Source organism: Saimiri boliviensis, chromosome 15 (assembly GCF_048565385.1).
Source record: "Saimiri boliviensis isolate mSaiBol1 chromosome 15, mSaiBol1.pri, whole genome shotgun sequence".
Lineage (NCBI taxonomy): Eukaryota > Metazoa > Chordata > Mammalia > Primates > Cebidae > Saimiri > Saimiri boliviensis.
Window position 1 is genome coordinate 34,869,530 of NC_133463.1, and position 18,863 is coordinate 34,888,392.

General features: G+C 37.7%; 2 pseudogenes; one reads left to right on the top strand and one right to left on the bottom strand.

Moving 5' to 3' along the window:
- Positions 1-2,581: 2,581 nt before the first annotated feature.
- On the bottom strand, positions 2,582-3,022 carry LOC101047001 (small ribosomal subunit protein bS16m pseudogene; annotated as a pseudogene).
- A 4,417-nt stretch (positions 3,023-7,439) lies between these two features.
- LOC101027499 (proline-rich protein 13 pseudogene) lies at positions 7,440-7,874 on the top strand (annotated as a pseudogene).
- Positions 7,875-18,863: the final 10,989 nt, after the last annotated feature.

Genomic DNA, 18,863 nt, shown 5'->3' on the forward strand with positions numbered 1-18,863 from the left:
TCAGAACACACACAGCATTTGTTGATTAAATTTGTTATCTTATATGTGAGCATTTTGTGACGCCCTAAAACAATTACAACAGCAATATCAAGGATCACTCATCACAGACCACCATAAGAGATATAAAAATAACCAAAACTTTGAACTATTGTGACAATTATAAAAATGTGACACAGAGACCTAAAGGGAGCACATGTTATTGGGAAACAAATGGCACCAATAGAGTTGCTCAAAGCAAAGTTGACACAAACATTCAATATGTAAAAAATGCCATATCTACTAACTGCGATTATATAGTTTGGTTATGTCCCCATCCAAATTCTCATTTTGAATTGTAATCCCCATAATTCCTATAATCCCCATGTGCCAAGGGAGAGACCAAGGTGGAGGTAATTGAATCATGGGGGCAGTTTCCCCCATGATCTTCTCAAAATAGTGAGTGAGTTCTCACGAGATCTGATGGTTTTATAAGGGGCTCTTCCCCCTTCTCTTGCACTCCTCTCTCCTGCCACCTTGTGAAGAACAACATGTTTGTTTCCCCTTCTGTCATGATTGTAAGTTTCCTGAGGCCTCCCAGCTAAGTGGAATCATGAGTCAATTAAACTTCTTTCCTTTATAAGTTACCCAGTCTCAGGTATTTTTTTCTATTGCAGTGTGAAAACAGACTAATGCATGAAATAAAGTGAAACACAGCAAAACGAGAATAATTGTATATATTTTTTAATTTGTGCAATAACTCACAAAGTAGGTATTTTCTTTTTTTTTCTTTCTTTTTTTTTTTTTTTTTGAGACGGAGTTTCGCTCTTGTTACCCAGGCTGGAGTGCAATGGCGCGATCTCGGCTCACCGCAACCTCCACCTCCTGGGTTCAGGCAATTCTCCTGTCTCAGCCTCCGGAGTAGCTGGGATTACAGGCATGCGCCACCATGCCCAGCTAATTTTTTGCACTTTAGTAGAGACGAGATTTCACCATGTTGACCAGGATGGTCTCGATCTCTTGACCTCGTGATCCACCCGCCTCAGCCTCCCAAAGTGCTGGGATTACAGGCTTGAGCCACCGCGCCCGGCAAAGTAGGTATTTTCAAAAATGTGCAGTTAACAGATGAAGTAACAGAGGCATCAAGAAGTTAAACAACTTATAACTTGTAGGTAATAGGTACAAATCCAGACTCTGACTCCAGTTTGACTTCAGGACTCATACTCTTCTTAACTGCTATGCTATCTGGTCTCTCTGTATAAAGGTTCTGAAGTGGGAAGATGCACTTTACATTTGTGTTTCTCAAAGAAGGCCTGGAATGTAGAGAGCTGACAAGAGTAGAGCAAGCTGAACCTGTTGAGGCAGGCAGGTATCAGATTGAATTAGTAGAACATGGTAAAAATTTTGATTTTTGTCCTAAAAACATTTGGAGACTACTGATAGGTATTCATTAGGAAGGTGACAAGATCCTAGTAGCATTTAAAAAGGATTTCTCTGGTGTGATATGAAGAATGGATTGGAAGAAGTAGAATAAAGGCCGACAAAACCACTTGGGGCCTATTACACTGATACAAAATAGAGATGATGGTATATAAGTGTTGGTGACTCTGGTGACAATAGAAAAAATATATGCTGGAGATATATTTTAGAGCTGCAAAGAAAAAGACTTTTGATAAATTGGATATATAATTGAGATAAAGAGAGATATCATGGACATTTTAGGTACAGGCAACTGAGGGGAAGTAATAATTACTCAAATGGGAATCCCCTATTAATTCTAATGACACAAAGAAAACAGAAACAAAATCTTTATTTTCCCTCTTGGGTTGCTTCAAAAAATTTTTTCTTTTTTAAAATTAGTGTACAGTTTATCCTAACATAAAACAGCTTTCTTAACCTGCTCCATAAAATTACCAGCAAGAAAGATAAGTACAAGAATAAGGTTTACAGTTGAATTGGCTTGATGTCATAATTCCCTATTATAGTATTCTCAGAAGGATCCTACCTATCATACATGCAGGAACTGCAGCCACATTTGAACAGTTCAATCTTGATTCATCCTGAACTCCTTTAAGCTCAGCAGTTTCTCATTCTTAAAAGGTAGGTTATTCCAGCTCAAAAGCAATTTTCATAACAAATCTACCTTTGTATATTTGCAAATGTGTGTTTAGCAAGACAACATAAATCTCCAAGTACAAAATCAATAAGAAAGGCAACTGTTTTTTGAACTTGTGGGATGCACATGAAGATTTCAAATGGGCCATGAAGAGTCTGGATGGGGGCTTTGAAGCAGGAAACCTTGGAAGCCAGTAGATTGTAAACTTGTCCAAGAGACCCACAGTCCAACTCAAAAGTCCAATCCTCCCATAGCCACTGTCTTTCCAAAGACAAAGTCTGAAAAACTGAATTAGTACATAGACCCAGCTCAATGTCACACAAGAACAAATCTTTCCATGGGCCCTATTCAGGCCAGGCCAGAAGAAAAGGGTGACTCAGGTTACTCCATGTATTAGCCTCCAAGTCTAATAAAGCTAAGATCTCTGCACAGTGTTTTAAGGGGACCATGACCTTGTTCCCACGGCTGTGCCCACTGAAGTCAGCTCACTTATGTTTCTGTAGCCATTGCATCTGTTTTCTGAGAAGCTAAGAGGACTTCACATGCGTGTTTCCTTCACAGTCTCTCAGCATTTGTGATCATCATAGACTGCAGAGGGAAAAAGCCAGCAAGACTCAGAAGAATTTCCATAGGCTTAAGAGAGGTGGATTGCACAGCCAATCCAATGCTGAATCCTGTCCAGTTTGAGGAAAACATTATTTTCTCTGTAACTATTGGGAAATGGATCTTAGGAGTCCAGCTGCTCTACCAGAGGGCCATCCTTGGGACACTTGCTGTGAGCAGCCACAATGCTATAAAAGGGCCTGTTGATGCAGGTGCCAAGGATAAAGCAAATGTTAAGTGGCCCTCATGGTAGACATTGTAGAGGAGAGTGGTGAGGTGGACCATGATGCAGCTGGTATGTGACTCTTCAGAGCATCTCGTTACCAACACAAACCAGCTTTATGACCTTGGCAGGGCAGAGGACTGACACAAAAAGCAGCTGCAGGTGGACCCTGGGCCACACCACCTGGCTACCCAAGCTGGAAAGCCTTGGCTCCAGAAGCAGATAATCTACTTGCCCCTCTGACTTTTTTCTTTGTCATTGATTTTCCATTTCACTATGATGTTCATAGGTGTGTTTTTCTTAAGGTTTACCAGGCTTAGGTTTGCAGCACTTTTTGAATCTGTGTCTTAATGTCCTTTGTCAATTTTGGAAAGTTTTTAGTTATTATTTCTTAAAATATTGCTTCAGTCCTGTTCTCTTTCTCCTTTCTGGAATTTCAGTTAAATGTGCTAGATCTTTGAATTTATGCTGTGTATTATCTCTCCTTTTACTCTACAGCTTCAGTTTAGATATATTTTTTTTTTCTGTCTTGTCTTCCAATTAATGAATTCTCTCTTTAGCTCAGTTTAACCTGCTATTAAACCTACTGTGTCAATAATTGCATATCAACTTCAAAGCCATCTAAATGGGTGTCTGAAAACCACATTTCTGCATTGTCAGCTGGTTCCATATTAGGATTTGCTAACAGGCAGCAATAAAGGGATACTGCATGTTTAGTATAAGAAGGATGCATTTGCTTCTTTCTGTTTGTTCCCTGTGGGCTTTCTATGGAATTTCTTTCTCATGGTAGTTCTTTAAGCATTACCCCGGTGATGCTTTTCAGAGTGCCTTCCTGTAGCAACAGCTAAATCCAGTTTATAGTTTTTCTATTTCTTAAAGAATTGGCTTCAGTGACCTTAGAGACCTCAGAATCTCAGAGGTTTAATTTCCAGGCTCAGAGACACCACCAGAGTCAAATGGCCAGTGCCTCCTCCTCCAAGTCAACAATAATTATATTTACTTTTTTTGTCCTAAGCTTTTGAGGATATAGTTAACACATAAACATTGTATATATTTAATGGAATTAATGTGTTGTTTCAATAGATGTATATATTGTGAGATGATTCCTTGAAACAGGCTAACTAACCTAACCATCATCTCACATATTTATACACCCCCTTGATTTTGTGTGTGTGTGAGAACAATGAAGACCTAATCACTTAGACAATTTCAAATACTTATGTGTCATTTAACAAGGAGAATATATCCTGAGAAATGTATCCTTAGGTGATTTCATCATTGTGTGAACTCCATAGAGTGTACTTACACAAATCTAGATGGTATAGCCTACTACGCACCTATGCTCCATAATATTGTCTCTGGCTCCGAGGCTGCAAACCTGTGTAGACCTCACAAATTTAATCTAGGTGAGAATTAATTTAGATATTTTTAAATGATCATATTAATATAAACTTGAGGTAAATTTTCAAAGAAAATCTGGATCAGTAGAGTGACCTTAGATGTTATAACCAAATAATCAAAGGAATATTTGTTTTTTTCCCCTTACTTACTGATCAGTTTTCAATGCTACTTAACTATCTTAGTTATAGAGGTTTATGTCAAGTCTTGTCAGAAAGAAGTTAGAGAGTTCCTATTCCTTGTTCAAGTTCAGTTCCCTACAGTATATCTGTGTAACTTGAACATGGTTAGAAATATCCCTTAGAGAAATTATCTCAGCTTTGCAACTTACAAACTTTAGTAGATACTTTTTTTTTTTTCGAGACATGGTCTAACTCTGTTGCCCAGGCTGGAGTGCAGTGGCAACATCTGGGCTCACTATAGCCTCAACTTACTGGGCTCAAGTGATCCTGCCACCTTAGCCTCCCTAGAAGCTGGGACCATAGCACACATCACCATGCCCAGCTAATTTTCTTTCTTTCTTTCTTTCTTTCTTTCTTTCTTTCTTTCTTTCTTTCTTTCTTTCTTTTTATATTTTCTGTAAAGACAAGGTTTTGCCACGTTGCCCAGGCTGGTCACAAATGCCTGAGCTTAAGCCACATACCCACTTTGACCACCCAAAATTCTGGGATTAGAGATGCGAGCCACTATACCCACCTTAGTGGAGACATTTTGAAAAGTGAAAATTAATTTAAATATTTTGAAATGATCATATTAATATAAACTTGAGGTGAGTTTTTATAAGCAAATCTGGATCAATAGAATGACCTTAGAGGTTATAAGCAAATATTCAAAGGAATGAGAAACATCAGACTAGGATATCATTTTACTCTTATTGAGCCATGGATTTGGGCAGTATTTAAAAAGATGTGTAAGTCCATCAAGTTTAATTTTTTTTTTTTTTGAAATGGAATCTACTCTGTCACCCAGGCTGGAGTGCTATGGCATGATCTCTACTCACTGCAACCACTGCCTCCTGGGTTCAAGCAATTCTCCCACCTCAGCCTCCAGAGTAGCTGGGACTACAGGCATGCACCACCACCTGGCTAATTTTTGTATTTTTAGTAGAGATTATGATTCACCCGTGTTGGCCAGACTGGTCTCAAACTCCTGACCTCAGGTGATCCACCTGCCTTGGCCTCCCAAAGTGCTGGGATTATAGGCATGAGTCACCATGCCCGGCCAAGTATATTTTAAATTAGGTAGAAAAGATGCTTCATGAATTTTAGTGGCCCAATTAATGAAACATCTGGTCAAATAACGTAGTCTAAGTAGTTCAGGCTGCAGGCTTTTGTGAATAAATAAAATAAGTTGATGACATAAAAGGGTCATGGACCACAAGGCCACTTTCTTAAGTCATGGAGTAACTTCCATAGCAATTATGAATAGAGTTCAAGGTCACAGTTGAGAATCTAATTAGTGTTCAAGCTGAAATCTCTGTTTGTTATGTGGCTTTAAGTAACTGAAATGGTCTCTCTTTAAATTACTTGGGATGGTAACTTTGAGACAGCCTTGAACATCAGTAACAGAGATATTTCTCTTGGGCTGGTAAATTTCCATAGATGAAATTGGGGAAGGGCCAGGCACAGGGCTCACGCCTGTAATCCCAACACATTGGGAGGCCAAGGTAGATGGTTCACAAGGTCAAGATATAAAGACCATCCTGGCCAACACGGTGAAACCCTGTCTCTACTAAAAATATAAAAATCAGCTGGGCGTGGTGCCATACACCTGTAGTTCCAGTAAGCCAAGATCACACCACTGCACTCCAGCCTGAGTGACAGAGCAACTCCGTCTCAAAAAAAGAAGAAAAAAAAAAGAAAATTGAGAAATAGAGTATCAGTATGCATTGCATGTAATAACAGTTAACACTGGTTGAAAATGTGTTTTAGTTATACATATATATGTATATATAAAATGTACAAGTTGTTATGGGAACTATGTTTCTTATTACTGGTTGGGGTTTAAAATGTTTGAAAAACTCATTCAGTGAAATATCAATCAAATCACTGGTATCACTCTACCACTCCATAGTGAGCACTTTTTCCTTTGAAGTTAAATGTTTACCAGTAACTGAAAGCCCAATACACCTCACTTAGATGACATAGCAAGGATAGCAAGATAATGAGAAGTTTTGTTGGGGCTGAGGAAAGTTAGCTGACCAGTTCTTCTCCCTTCTCATTTCAATCAATGGCAAGCTGTCAAGTGAAGCAGGAGAATAGGGCCTGGAAGCAGGGAATCTAAGGCCAATCCACACTGTTTTCCTAGAAATAAGTCAAAAGGAAAACCCCAACTTCCTACACCCAAGTAACAAAACAACAAAGGCTATTTCCTTTGAATCTGCCTGGCCCACTCCTTTCTGCATCACAGATGAGAAATGGAAACTACCTCTGATTGTTCCCATACAACAACCAATCAGAGTGGTCATAGGCCTAGTCTTCATTTGCATAGGGGTATAACTTTGTAACTTTGCTTCAGCCTCTACTTGGTCCTCTCTTGCAACCAATTAGATATCTACATAGGGTGTAACTTTGTAACCACTTCAACCTCTGATTGGTCACCTTCCATGACCAATCAGACTAGTTGCAGATCACTACCTTATTTACATAGTGTGTAAACCAAGTAACCAATGGGAAAATTCTAGAGGGTATTTAGACCCCAGAAAATTCTGAAACCAGTGCTCTTGAGCTGCTTGCTCAAACCGGCTTCCACTCTGTGGAGTGTACTTTCATTGCAATAAATCTGTGTTTTTGTTGTTTTATTCTTTTGTTGCTTTGTTTGTGCATTTTATCCAATTCTTCATTCAAAACACCAAGAACCTGGACCACTCATATTCAAGACCCTTTGCCATTAAAAAAAGCTTTTCTAATTTAAACTTTCATCTGGTGTATTGCAGGAAGGCAGACAGTAGCAATTACTATTTCAAGAATTATATGTGTGGATTATTTTTTGAGGTGGGAAATTGAAGGAGAATTTTTGCTCTCTGAATTTTTGTCCTATAATGGAAAGGAAAAATAAATAACGAGAATGCATCAAGCCCAGGCGGTGGTGGAAATATGACAGGGCTGGAGGACACACCTAAACATGTGAAATTCCAATCCTGGACAGCGAGAGCCAAATTCATATGCCCCCAACATTGGGTACCCCGAAGGCTCCAATCCTGCCCTCCCATCACCTATCAATCCACCCTTTTCCCCAGGCCCCTTTTTTCCTTCCTAAGGAGCTCCCCAGGGCAATCCAGCTTTCCCCCCAGGTGGGCTTCCTCATCCTGTGCAACAGCCAGGGTATCCAGGATGCCAACCCTGGGGTTCCAACCCTCTTCCATACTCACCACCTGCCCTCAGAATGCCTCCTGTGAATCCCTTGGGTCCTGGTACGACCAGATCAGGAGTGGTAGTGGACAAAAAGATGCAGAAGAAAACAAAGAAAGCTCATAAAAAGATGCACAAGCACCACAAGCATCACAAGCATGGCAAACATTCCTCCTCCTTTTTCTCTTTCCCTTTCAGCAGTGACTGATTAAATACAGGCCCTGGACCCTTCCCTCAAGTCTCACCAGTTCGGCTCTCCCATCAAGTGTCAGATGCCATGTTCTACTGTGAGAATGTAATTCTTGTGCTCCCCACCTCTAACCCCACTTGAGCCTCACCCTGCTGTTCAGCCCTGAGTGGCTAGGGAGAATGGAAAGAGGATTGCCATGACATGGCCAACTTCTTGCTGCTTGGATAGATCATATAGCTAACGAGTTTAGCAGGGGAGCTATTTTTTAAAGATGATGAACTAAATGTTGAAGACGAGTTTAAGATGTGTAAAATGTGATTTTTTTTACTTACTCTTATAATACTTGTGATTGGGGAGGTTTGTGGAAATTTAATTATGATGAAAAACCTCTATCGTTTTTGTAATGTTGGCATACTTGGGGAATTTAGTGGCAAATACATTCTCCAGCAGGCTTTTTGTTGGTTGCACTAACTGCAGGGTTGCTGGGAAGTAGAGTCCGTTTCGTTGATGTGCTTTGACTGCCATTTTGGAGCATCTTCTCTCCTCCTTAGCCCAATATGATGTCTCAGGTCCTATTCTTATTCTCCAGCTCTCAATTCAAATAAAGTTATTTATTCTGGGAAAAAAAAACATATGAAATAGAAGAGTATATGTGTGGTAATATTCATACTTATTGAACACATGTGCCTATGCAGATTTATTATCTATACTATATATAATTGTATGTGAAATGTAACAAAACTCTATGTGTGTGGTGTTAAGTCACAATCTGTTTCTCTTTGGAAACCCATTCTGTATACAAACATTTTTGCAACACATGTGGATTAGTAGTAGGAATAGATGGTTTAAAAATATGTTAAAGCAACAACTTAAGTCAGCATGTTAAAGAAACATAAAAACCAAAATAGTACAGTAATTCCTCTGTAACAGTGGAAATAAGAGGGAAACACTAAAATATGGAAACGTATAGATTTCTCTATATACATATAAATGTTTCAGCTGTTGATAATATCTTCTGGAATAATCTTAGATACACTTACCTCCACAATACATATTTCACATTTAGTAAAGAAAATGTACTACCTACCTACTAAAGGAAATGTTTTCTTGCCATCTTGTCCTTTTCCTGATTTTACATTTGAACATCAGTATTAGTGGTGCCTTGATAAACCTAGATTTTACTCTTTAGCATGTCTGAATAGATTATTGTAATTAGCTACTTGGATTAACTTCTCTGGATTTTTGACTAGTCAGATTTTAGAGTACTGAGAGGCACCAAATTTAATTGCATAGGGTCAACCATTTTCAAATGCATGATGACACCAATCAGAGTGGACTCAGCTATAGTGAAATAAACAACTCCATGTGCATGTCATTCAGGGCACAAGATATTTAAATACGCACAAAACTAACTCTTCCTGCAGCATTGCTTAGTATAAATTAATTTACAAACATGCTTGGCCAGTGGCACAGACACCGACCCAGTAAACATTTGCTGTTGCTGGAATTGCGTGCACTGCAGATGGGTGGTGTTCCGTCATTACTATTTGCCCAATTTGGCTGTTTTAGAAAAAAGATAAAGAATTATGTATTAGACATGGAAGTCATGGTCTCTATCAAACACATACCTGTTAGCTTATATTGCCCCACCTAAAGCCCTTTGCTCAGGAGTCTGTTATTTGTTCAGAGAAAGGGAATTTATTGACTCATATAACTGAGAAGTAAAAACTAAGGCTAAATTCAAGTGTGACTGGATTCAGAAGCTCACATATTGGATTTAGTAGCTGGTCTTTATCTGTTGCCCAGCTTGGCCATACTTTCTTCCATGTTTTGGCTTCATTTTCAGAATCCATGTGGTCACAATATGGCAGCAGCTGCTCCAGCCTCACACCTCCTTAAGTTAAAGCCAAACAGAAGAGGGAAATGTCCTTTCTGTTTAAATGTCTCTTTCTGGTTAGTCAAGTAAAAGTCCTGAGATTATTTCTGATTTATTCTGACTGACTTGGCTTGAATTAAGTGTCTATTCTTGAATCGAACTGTAGCCAGAAGAATTCAAAGTCCTGATTGGCTAAACCGAGGCCTTTTGTTCTATCCCATAAACCAGGAATTAAGGCCCAACTCAAAGCATATGGATTGAAAGTTGGGAAGAGTTACAGTTACTTGAATAAAGAGGAGTTGGATGCTTCGAACTGAAAATATCCAGAATGCTAAGAACATTTTTATACAAGCTAATTCAATATTTTTAAAATAGGAATAGGAACTTTACATTTACAAGCTTCAACCCAAGGGGAATATGGAAAGAGTTCTGATATTCCCCTCATGTCACTTACTAGCTTTGTGATCTTGGACAGATCACAATCTCCAATTATTGTTCTTCCCAGCTGCAAAATGGGGATAATATTGTCTTCCTATCCGTATCACAGATGATTATGAAGATTCAAAAGGTAATGTTTCCAATAAAAATCATACTATCTAACATCTAATGGACAGTTTGTGTAGAAACTGTTATTTAATCCTTATACTAATTCTATGCAGTAGGCATTACTACAATACTCATTTTTAAGAGATATAAGGCTTAGAGAGGTTAAATAATTTGCTTGGCATCACACAGAATTAAATGACTAGCTCAGCATCCATGTCTATTTCATTACAAAATTCATGATGCTAGGCATCATGACACAGATATAAGGATTGTTACTGGATTTAAATAACTCTAAGATTCATATTTCTTCACATTTTAACATATTTAAAATCAGCATACATCTTACAATTGATGAGTAGGAGTCAATCTGATATAGTAGTCATTACTTGCTTATGTGTGAACCTGGTCATTGCTATTCTTTTTTTTTTTTTTTTTTTTTTTTTTTGAGACAGAGTTTTGCTCTTGTTACCCAGGCTGGAGTGCAATGGCACGATCTCGGCTCACTGCAACCTCCGCCTCCTGGGTTCAGGCAATTCTCCTGCCTCAGCCTTCTGAGTAGCTGGGATTACAGGCACGTGCCACCATGCCCAGCTGATTTTTTGTATTTTTAATAGAGACGGGGTTTCACTATGTTGATCAGGATGATCTCGATCTCTTTACCTCGTGATCCACCCGCCTCAGCCTCCCAAAGTACTGAGATTACAGGCTTGAGCCACTGTGCCCGGCCATTGCTATTCTTATTGTTGTTAATTCAACTGAGTCAGCTGTAAGTGTTGAGTTTAAATGCCATGCAAAATGTTCTTAAAAACATTATATTATGATTTGACATTGAAATAGAAATTTATGTAACAGAAAAGCACAGAAGCAGAGTAATGAAACATCAATATGATATAGCGAAGCAAATGCTCATCCCTGTGGAAATAACCACAACTTCATATTTTCTTATAAGGCAATAACCACATGCTTTATGAGATCTTAGAAAGAAAGATGCCTCAAAGTAGAATCCATGTTATGTCTGCTACTGAGATATGTGCTAAAGGATTGTCACATGCCAAGATTTACAAATATCATAATAAATTGATTTTGCTTCTATTTTCCTTTCTTTATAGCACTTGGGTGATAAATATACATATATATATCCAAATAAGTCTCAAGTAACTCTGTCATTAAATAGATAATAAAAATGTTCAATAATAAAGAGGCATGAACCATAGTTTATTTGGCATTAGCCTCTTCTTTTTCTAGAAAGGCATATGGCATTGTGTTTCTTGCAGTTTATGGGCTCTTTGATAGTATTAGTATATGGAAGAAATAATAGAAAGTTTTATATTTTGAGGAGTTATTTTGCAGAGCTGTAGTGGATCATCTATTTTTAGTATCTTTAGCCTAAAAAATTAAACCATTTACTATAAAGATTAAGCCATAATAAAGAGATTTTAAGAAAAAACTTAGAAGAATTACAAGTACTTTATTACTCATAACAAATATAAGCATATTGGCTAAAATAATGGAAACAAGAACAGATTTCAGGCTAGTAATTACCCAAACTAGCCTTTCTTTACCAGGAACTAGACAGATTTGCAAAGTTTAGAAATTAGCTCTTTGGGATGCAGGATCTCTATCACTTTACCTGCCTTCATATGAAACAGGAAGCTTTTTGCTGTTTTGTTAAAATATTGTCTATTATCCATACTAAAATTTATGGGGTGGGGTGAAAGGGGCCAGGTAAAATTGAAGGGTCTTTATTTGTTACCATTAATCATTTCCTTTCCTCCAAAGAGTGGACTTTTATTTAAATTAGAACTTTTTTTGTCCTATAAAACAAATATACAGACAAAAGGTATTTATTCTTACAAGGTATTCATTTTGAAGTGTTTACTTAAAAAAACCCACTTTGCTCAATATTTGCAGTCATTAAACTGCAGAAGTCACAAGAACCCCTTTTTCAGAGGCTGTGAAGTCACTGAATGAAATAAAGTCAAATTTGGCCGAGTGTTGCATTAGGAAATCTCATTTGCAGAAGGTAGGCACTTTTTCCTTGCAAGTGAGCCTACTTATCACTGTTAATTGATGATCTTCCAGGCCTCAAAAGGCTTGGTAATAACAAAATCTTTTTACTACAAAATCATGTTGAAAATACAATGTATTTTCTCTTCTAAAAATATGGCAGTATGCCCTGGTTCCAAATCTTAGTAATTCTGATTTGATTTCTAATTTCATATTTCTAGAACTTTATAGATAAAGCATTTTTAAAGAGTTACTAAAACCATGCAGCTTTGCAAATGAATAAAAATTATGTTCTCAAAAATTATTACTGTTATTTCTACCAGATCTAATCTTTGTATAATACTTAATAATTTATAAGATTGTTTCATGCCTCTTAGCTTGCTAAATTCTTTTATGTTTATTGTAGAGCACCTAATCATTGAAGGGAAATATCATATTTTGTTTTGCACACTGCTTTCCATATATTGACTTACATATTTTCCTATTACAAAGAAATATCCATGCTCCACTTGGTAGAAGTTCCCAAGGATTATTCAGTGTCTGTCAAAACAGTTTCCCAGTCAGTCATGCTGCCTAATCTCCTTGGCATTAGAATGGTTCTGATATAATGTGTCAAAGTAAGAGTTGAAGAATCTGTGATGCCCTAAAAAATGGTGTGAAGTAGAAATTATTGAACAGAAAGAGGATTAGTACTTTGAAAGCTTAGAAAGAAAGCAGAAAAAGGAAACAAGCACTTACCACACCCCAAATATTGTCAATTTTGTTAGTTGAAATTATTAGGTGTCTAGCTTTTTAAACATTTATTTAAATATTCTGACTTGCAGACACATGCTTACCTTAGTCCATGATTTTGGTTTTGAGATTTTGATTTGGGATTCTGGGATCCTGCTTGTATTCATCAAAGAAAAAATAATTATCTTAAAAATACAGTCTTTCATGAGCTAAGCTTTTTATTTTGAATAAAACTTTCCTTATTTGTTTTGTGGTATTATATGTACTATGTATGATTGTTCTTTACCAGGATGATGAAAAGAGTTGTATAAATTTCAGTGATCTGATAGACTCTGTAGATTACTATTAGATATGGGAATGTTCAAACCCGGTCCCTGGCAAGCTTCAGTAAGTCGAAGCCCCTCAGCATGAACCAGCAGGAGGAAAAGATAGGTTGAGAGGCAGTCAGCAGAAGCTCATACTTGCACATGTTTATTTTCAATAATTAGCATAGTGTTAATAGAAACATCCATTTGAAGCAAAGCCTGCTTATTTGCACAGTGAAAATATGCGGTACTGTAGTTTTACTACAAATACTACAAAATTAAAGCAACAAACGCTAAACTCAACGTAGATTCAACAACATATTTTCAAAGAGAATTTGGACTGAACATCAAAATGCCTAATATACATACATTTTAAACTTTTATTTTAAGTTCAAGGATACATGTGCAGGTTTGTTATATAGGTAAACTTGTTTAATGGGAGTTTGTTGTACAGATTATTTCCATCACCCAGGTATTAAGCCTAGTACCCATTAGTTATTTTTCCTGATCCTCTTCTTCTTCCCCCATTCCATTCTCCTATATACCCCAGTGTGTTTTTCCTCTGTATGTTCAATGTGGTTCTCATCATTTAGCTCCCACTTATAAGTGAGAACATGTGGTGACATAGTTTGGCTCTATGTCCTCACCCAAATCTCATGTCAAATTGTAATCTTCATTGTTGGAGGAGGGGGCTGATGTGAGGTGATTGGTCATGGGAGCAAATGTCCCCCTTGCTGTTCTCATGATAGTGAGTTCTCACAAGATCTGGTTGTTTGAAAGTGTGTAGCACTTCCCCTTTGCTCTCTCTCTCTTTCTCTGACATGTGATGTACCTGCTTTCCTTTCCCCTTCCACCATGATTATAAGCTTCCTGAGGCGTGTTTAGCCATGCTTCCTGTACAGCCTGCAAAACTGTGAGTCAATTAAACCTATTTTCTTCCTAAATTACCCAGTCTCAGGTAGTTCCATACAATAATGCGAGAATGGACTAATGCATACACTATTTGGTTTTCTGTTCCTGTGTAAGTTTGCTGAGAATAATGGCCTTCAGCTCTATCAAAATCCCTGTAAAGAGCATGATCCTGCTTTTTTTATGGATGCATAATATTCTATGGTGTATATGTACCATATTTTCCTTATGCAGTCTATCATTGATGGGCATTTAGATTGATATCACGTCTTCGTTATTGTGAATAGTGCTGCAATGAACATATGCATGCATGTGTTGTTTTTTTTTAGAGTCTCACTCTGTTGTCCAGGCTGGATTGCAGTGGTGCAATGCTGGCTAACTGTAACCTCTGCCTCATGGGTTCAAGCAATTTGCATGTCTCAGCCTCTTGAGTAGTTGGAATTACAGGGATCCACCACAACACCTGGCTAATTTTTGTGTTTTTAATAGAGATGGGGTTTCACAATGTCGGCCAGGCTGGTCTCAAGCTCTCGACCTCAGGTGATCCACACACCTCAGCCTTTCAAATTGCTGGGATTACAGGTGTGAGCCACCATGCCCAGCTGCATGTTTTTTGATAATGGAAAAATTTATATTCCATCGGGTATATATTCAGTAAGAGGATTGCTGAGTCAAATGGTAATTCTGTTTTTAGGTCTTTGAGGAATTGTCACACTGTCTTCCACAATGGTTGAAGAAATTTATACTTCCACCAACAGTGTAAAAGCATTCCTTTTACTCTGTAACCTCACCAGCATCTGTTATTTTGTGACTTTTTAATAATAGCCATTCTGACTGGTGTGAGATAGTATCTCATTGCGGTTTTGATTTGCATTTCTCTAATGATTTTAAGTTTTTTTTCCATGTGATTCTTGGCCACATGTATGCCTTCTTTCGAGAAGTGTCTGTTCATTTCCGTTGCCCGCTATTTAATGGGGTTGTTTGTTTTATTGTAAATTCGTTTAAGTTCTTTTTAGATGCTAGATATTAGACCTTTGTCAGATGGATAGATTGTAAAATTTTTCTTCTATTCTGCAGGTTGTTTGTTCACTCTGTTGATAGTTTCCTTGGTTGTGCAGAAGCTCTTTAGTTTAATTAGATCCCATCTGTCAATTTTTGCTTTTGTTGCAATTGAAAATGCCTAATTTATTTTACTACAGAATAATGTTCTTAACAAAGGTGGCTTTATTTTTTATAAAAACAGATTTTTGGATATAACTCATATACTACACATGTCATCCTTTTTTGTGTGAGATGGAGTCTGATTCTCTCACCCAGGTTAGTGTGCAGTGTCTTAATCACAGGTCACTGCAGCCTCAAACTCCTGGGCTCAAGGGTTGCTCTTGCCTCACCCTCCCAAGTAGCTTGGACTACAGATGTGTCCCACTGATGGTAGCAGTGGACCATCTGGTGCAGCCACTGCCATCATGCCAGCAGCTGCTGGGAAGGCATGGGGAGGAAGTGGACACCCTACCACCCTGGAGACCACCATAAAGGGGCTGGGCCAGGTCATGTTCTGGGTCACCTCTGAGTGCTGAGGCTACAGGAGGAGCTCACGGCAACATCACCCCTGTCCTGGATACCAGCCCAGGCCCAGTGAGGACCTGGACCCCCTGCCCCAGGAAGCAAGGGCACATGATTAGGAGCCATTCTCCATTGAGACAGTGGGAGTTGGGGATAAGTGGGGTCCCTGTCCCTTCCAAGGTGGCAGAGCAGGAGCTCTCCAGCTGCAACAGCAGCTGCCCACGCCGTGGCTGGAACTCAGGCACCCCTGTTCTCTTGGGAGCTGGGAATAGGCAGGCACACTACAGATGTTTGCCACTGATGGCCTGTCCCCACCCTCCCTCTGGAGAGGGTATCCTCTCCAGGACCTTCCTTCTGCTGAAGGCTGAACACCTGATGAGACAAGCTGCTTACAGAGAGGAGCTACCCACTCTGGATCTCCTCTGAGCTGTTCTAACACTGAATAAAGCTCCTCTTCATCTTGTTCTCCTTCCACTTGTCTGTGTATCCCATTCTTTTTGGACACAGGACAAGAACTTGGGCAAAGGTGCCACCAGCCACAGAGGTTTCAGGCCAGAAAAGTGACAACGCAGAGATCCCATAACACCATAATGGTTAGTGAATTTTTAATATTTTTGTACAGACAGGTACTCACTCTGTTGCCCAGGCTACAATTCACACCTTAAAAATATACAGTTCAACAACTTTCGGTATAGCCACAGAGTTGTGAATCTATCACGATTAATTTTAGAACATTTTAATTGCCCTAAAAAGAAACCCTGTATCCCTCAGTAGTCACCCTCCAATCTTTCCATATCCCCACCAACCCTATGCAACTGTGAATTGACTTTCTGTCTCTATAGATTCATCAATTCTGGTCATTGTATATTAGTGGAATAATTCAATATGTAGTATTTTGAAACAGGATGCTTTCACTTAGCATAACATTTTCAAGGGTCATCTATATTGTAGCATGTTATCAGTACTTCATTTATTTTTTATTGCTGAATAATATTGTTATATGACTATACCACATTTTATTTAACCATTCATTGGTTGATGGAAATTTGTGTTGTTTCTACCTTTTTGCTATTATGAATAATGCTGCTATGAATATTTGTGTGCAAGTTTTTCTGTGGACATGTATTATGTTTTCTCTTAGGCATATACCAAGGAATTGAATTGCTGGTTCATATTGTAACTCTAAGTTTTTAAGAAACTGGCAAATTGTTTTTCAAAATGGCTTCACAAGTTTACATTTCTGCCAGTGATGCATGAAGGCTCCAATTTTTCCATATTCCCTTCAACATTTGTTGTTTTCTCTTTGTGTGTGTGTGTGTGTGTGTGTGTGTGTGTGTGTGTGTGTGTGTGTTTATTGTAGCCATCTGAGTGGCTATGAAGGGAGTATCTTGTGGTTTTGATGTGTGTTTTCTTGTTGACTAATGACCTAGAACATTTTTTTCTTTTATAGATTTTAAAATATTTATTTATTTATTTGTATAAATATGGTATTGCTATGTTCCTCAAGCTGGTCTAAAACTCCTGGCCTCAAGTGATTCTCCTGCCTCAACCTCCTGAGTACCTTGAGTACCTTTTCATGTGCTTATGGAACAGTTGTATATCTTCTTTAGAGAACTGTCTATTGAAATCCTTTGCCCATTTTTAATTGGGTTGCTTTTTTTTTTCCAACTGAGTTTTAATAGTTATTTATATATTCTAGACACTAGTACCTTATCAAACATATGCCTTGCAAAAATTTTGTCCTGTGGGTTGCCTTTTCACTTTCTTGTAGTGTCCTTTGAAGTACAAAAGTTTTTAATTTTGATTATTCTCCAGTTTATCTAATTTTTCTTTTGCTGTTTGTGCTTTTGGTGCTCTATTTTTATTTATTTATTTATTTATTTTGAGATGAAGTTTTGCTCTGTCACCCAGGCTGGAGTGCAGTGTCATGACCTTGGTTCACTGTAACCTCTGCCATCCCCTTCAATTGATTCACCTCAGCCTCCTGAGTAACTGCAACTACAGGGGCATGCCACTCATATAACAGAATATTATTCAGTAATAAAAAATAAATGAAGTACTGATAACATGCTACAATATAGATGACCCTTGAAAATGTTATGCTAAGTTAAAGCACCCTGTCTCAAAACACTACATGTTGAATTATTCCACTAATATAAAATGACCAGAATTGATGAATCTATAGAGTCAAAAAGTCAATTAGCAGTTGTTTAATATTTTAAAATCTATAAATACGCCCAACTAATTTTTTTGTATTTTTAGTATAGAGAAGGTTTCATTGTGTTAGACAGGATGATCTCGATCTCCTTGCCTCATGACCCACCTGCCTTAGCTTCCCAAAGTGTTGGGATTACAGGCATAAGCCACCATGCCTAGCCAGTGCCCTATTTAAGAAGCAATTTTCTGATTCAAAATTACAAAGATTTAAACCTAAGTTTTCTAATATTTTTATTAAAATTATAAATTTTAAATAATCTTTAATAAAAATTATAATTTAAAATTTTTTTTATCTTAATTTAGTTCTTTGATATATTTTGAGTTAATTTTGGTATATGGTACAAAACTGGGGTCTATCTTTCTTCTTTTTTTGTGTGAATGTGCAGTAATCCCAGAACCATTTGTCAAAAAGATAATTTATTTTGTCACCCTTGTCAAAAGTCAATTAAATAAAAATGTGAGGGTTTAACTTCTGCACTCATAATTCATTTCCTGTTATATATGTCTCATCTATTGTCAGTATCACATTATTTTGATTATTCTAGCTTTGAAGTCATTTTGAAATTAGAAAATGTGAATCCTCTAATATTGTTCTTCCCTTTCAAGATTTTTTGATTATTCTTTTTCTCTAGCATTTCCATATGAGTTTTAAGATTAGCTTACAAATTTCCCTGAAACAGTGCGCTAAGATTTTAATGGAATCATGTCAAATCTGTAGATCAATTTGTAGAGTATTGTCATCTTAATAATATTAAGCATTCCAATCCATGAACATGGGATGTCTTTTAACTTCTTAGCTCTTCTTTAATTTCTTTCAATGTTTATAGATTTCGGTGTATGAGTCTTACATTT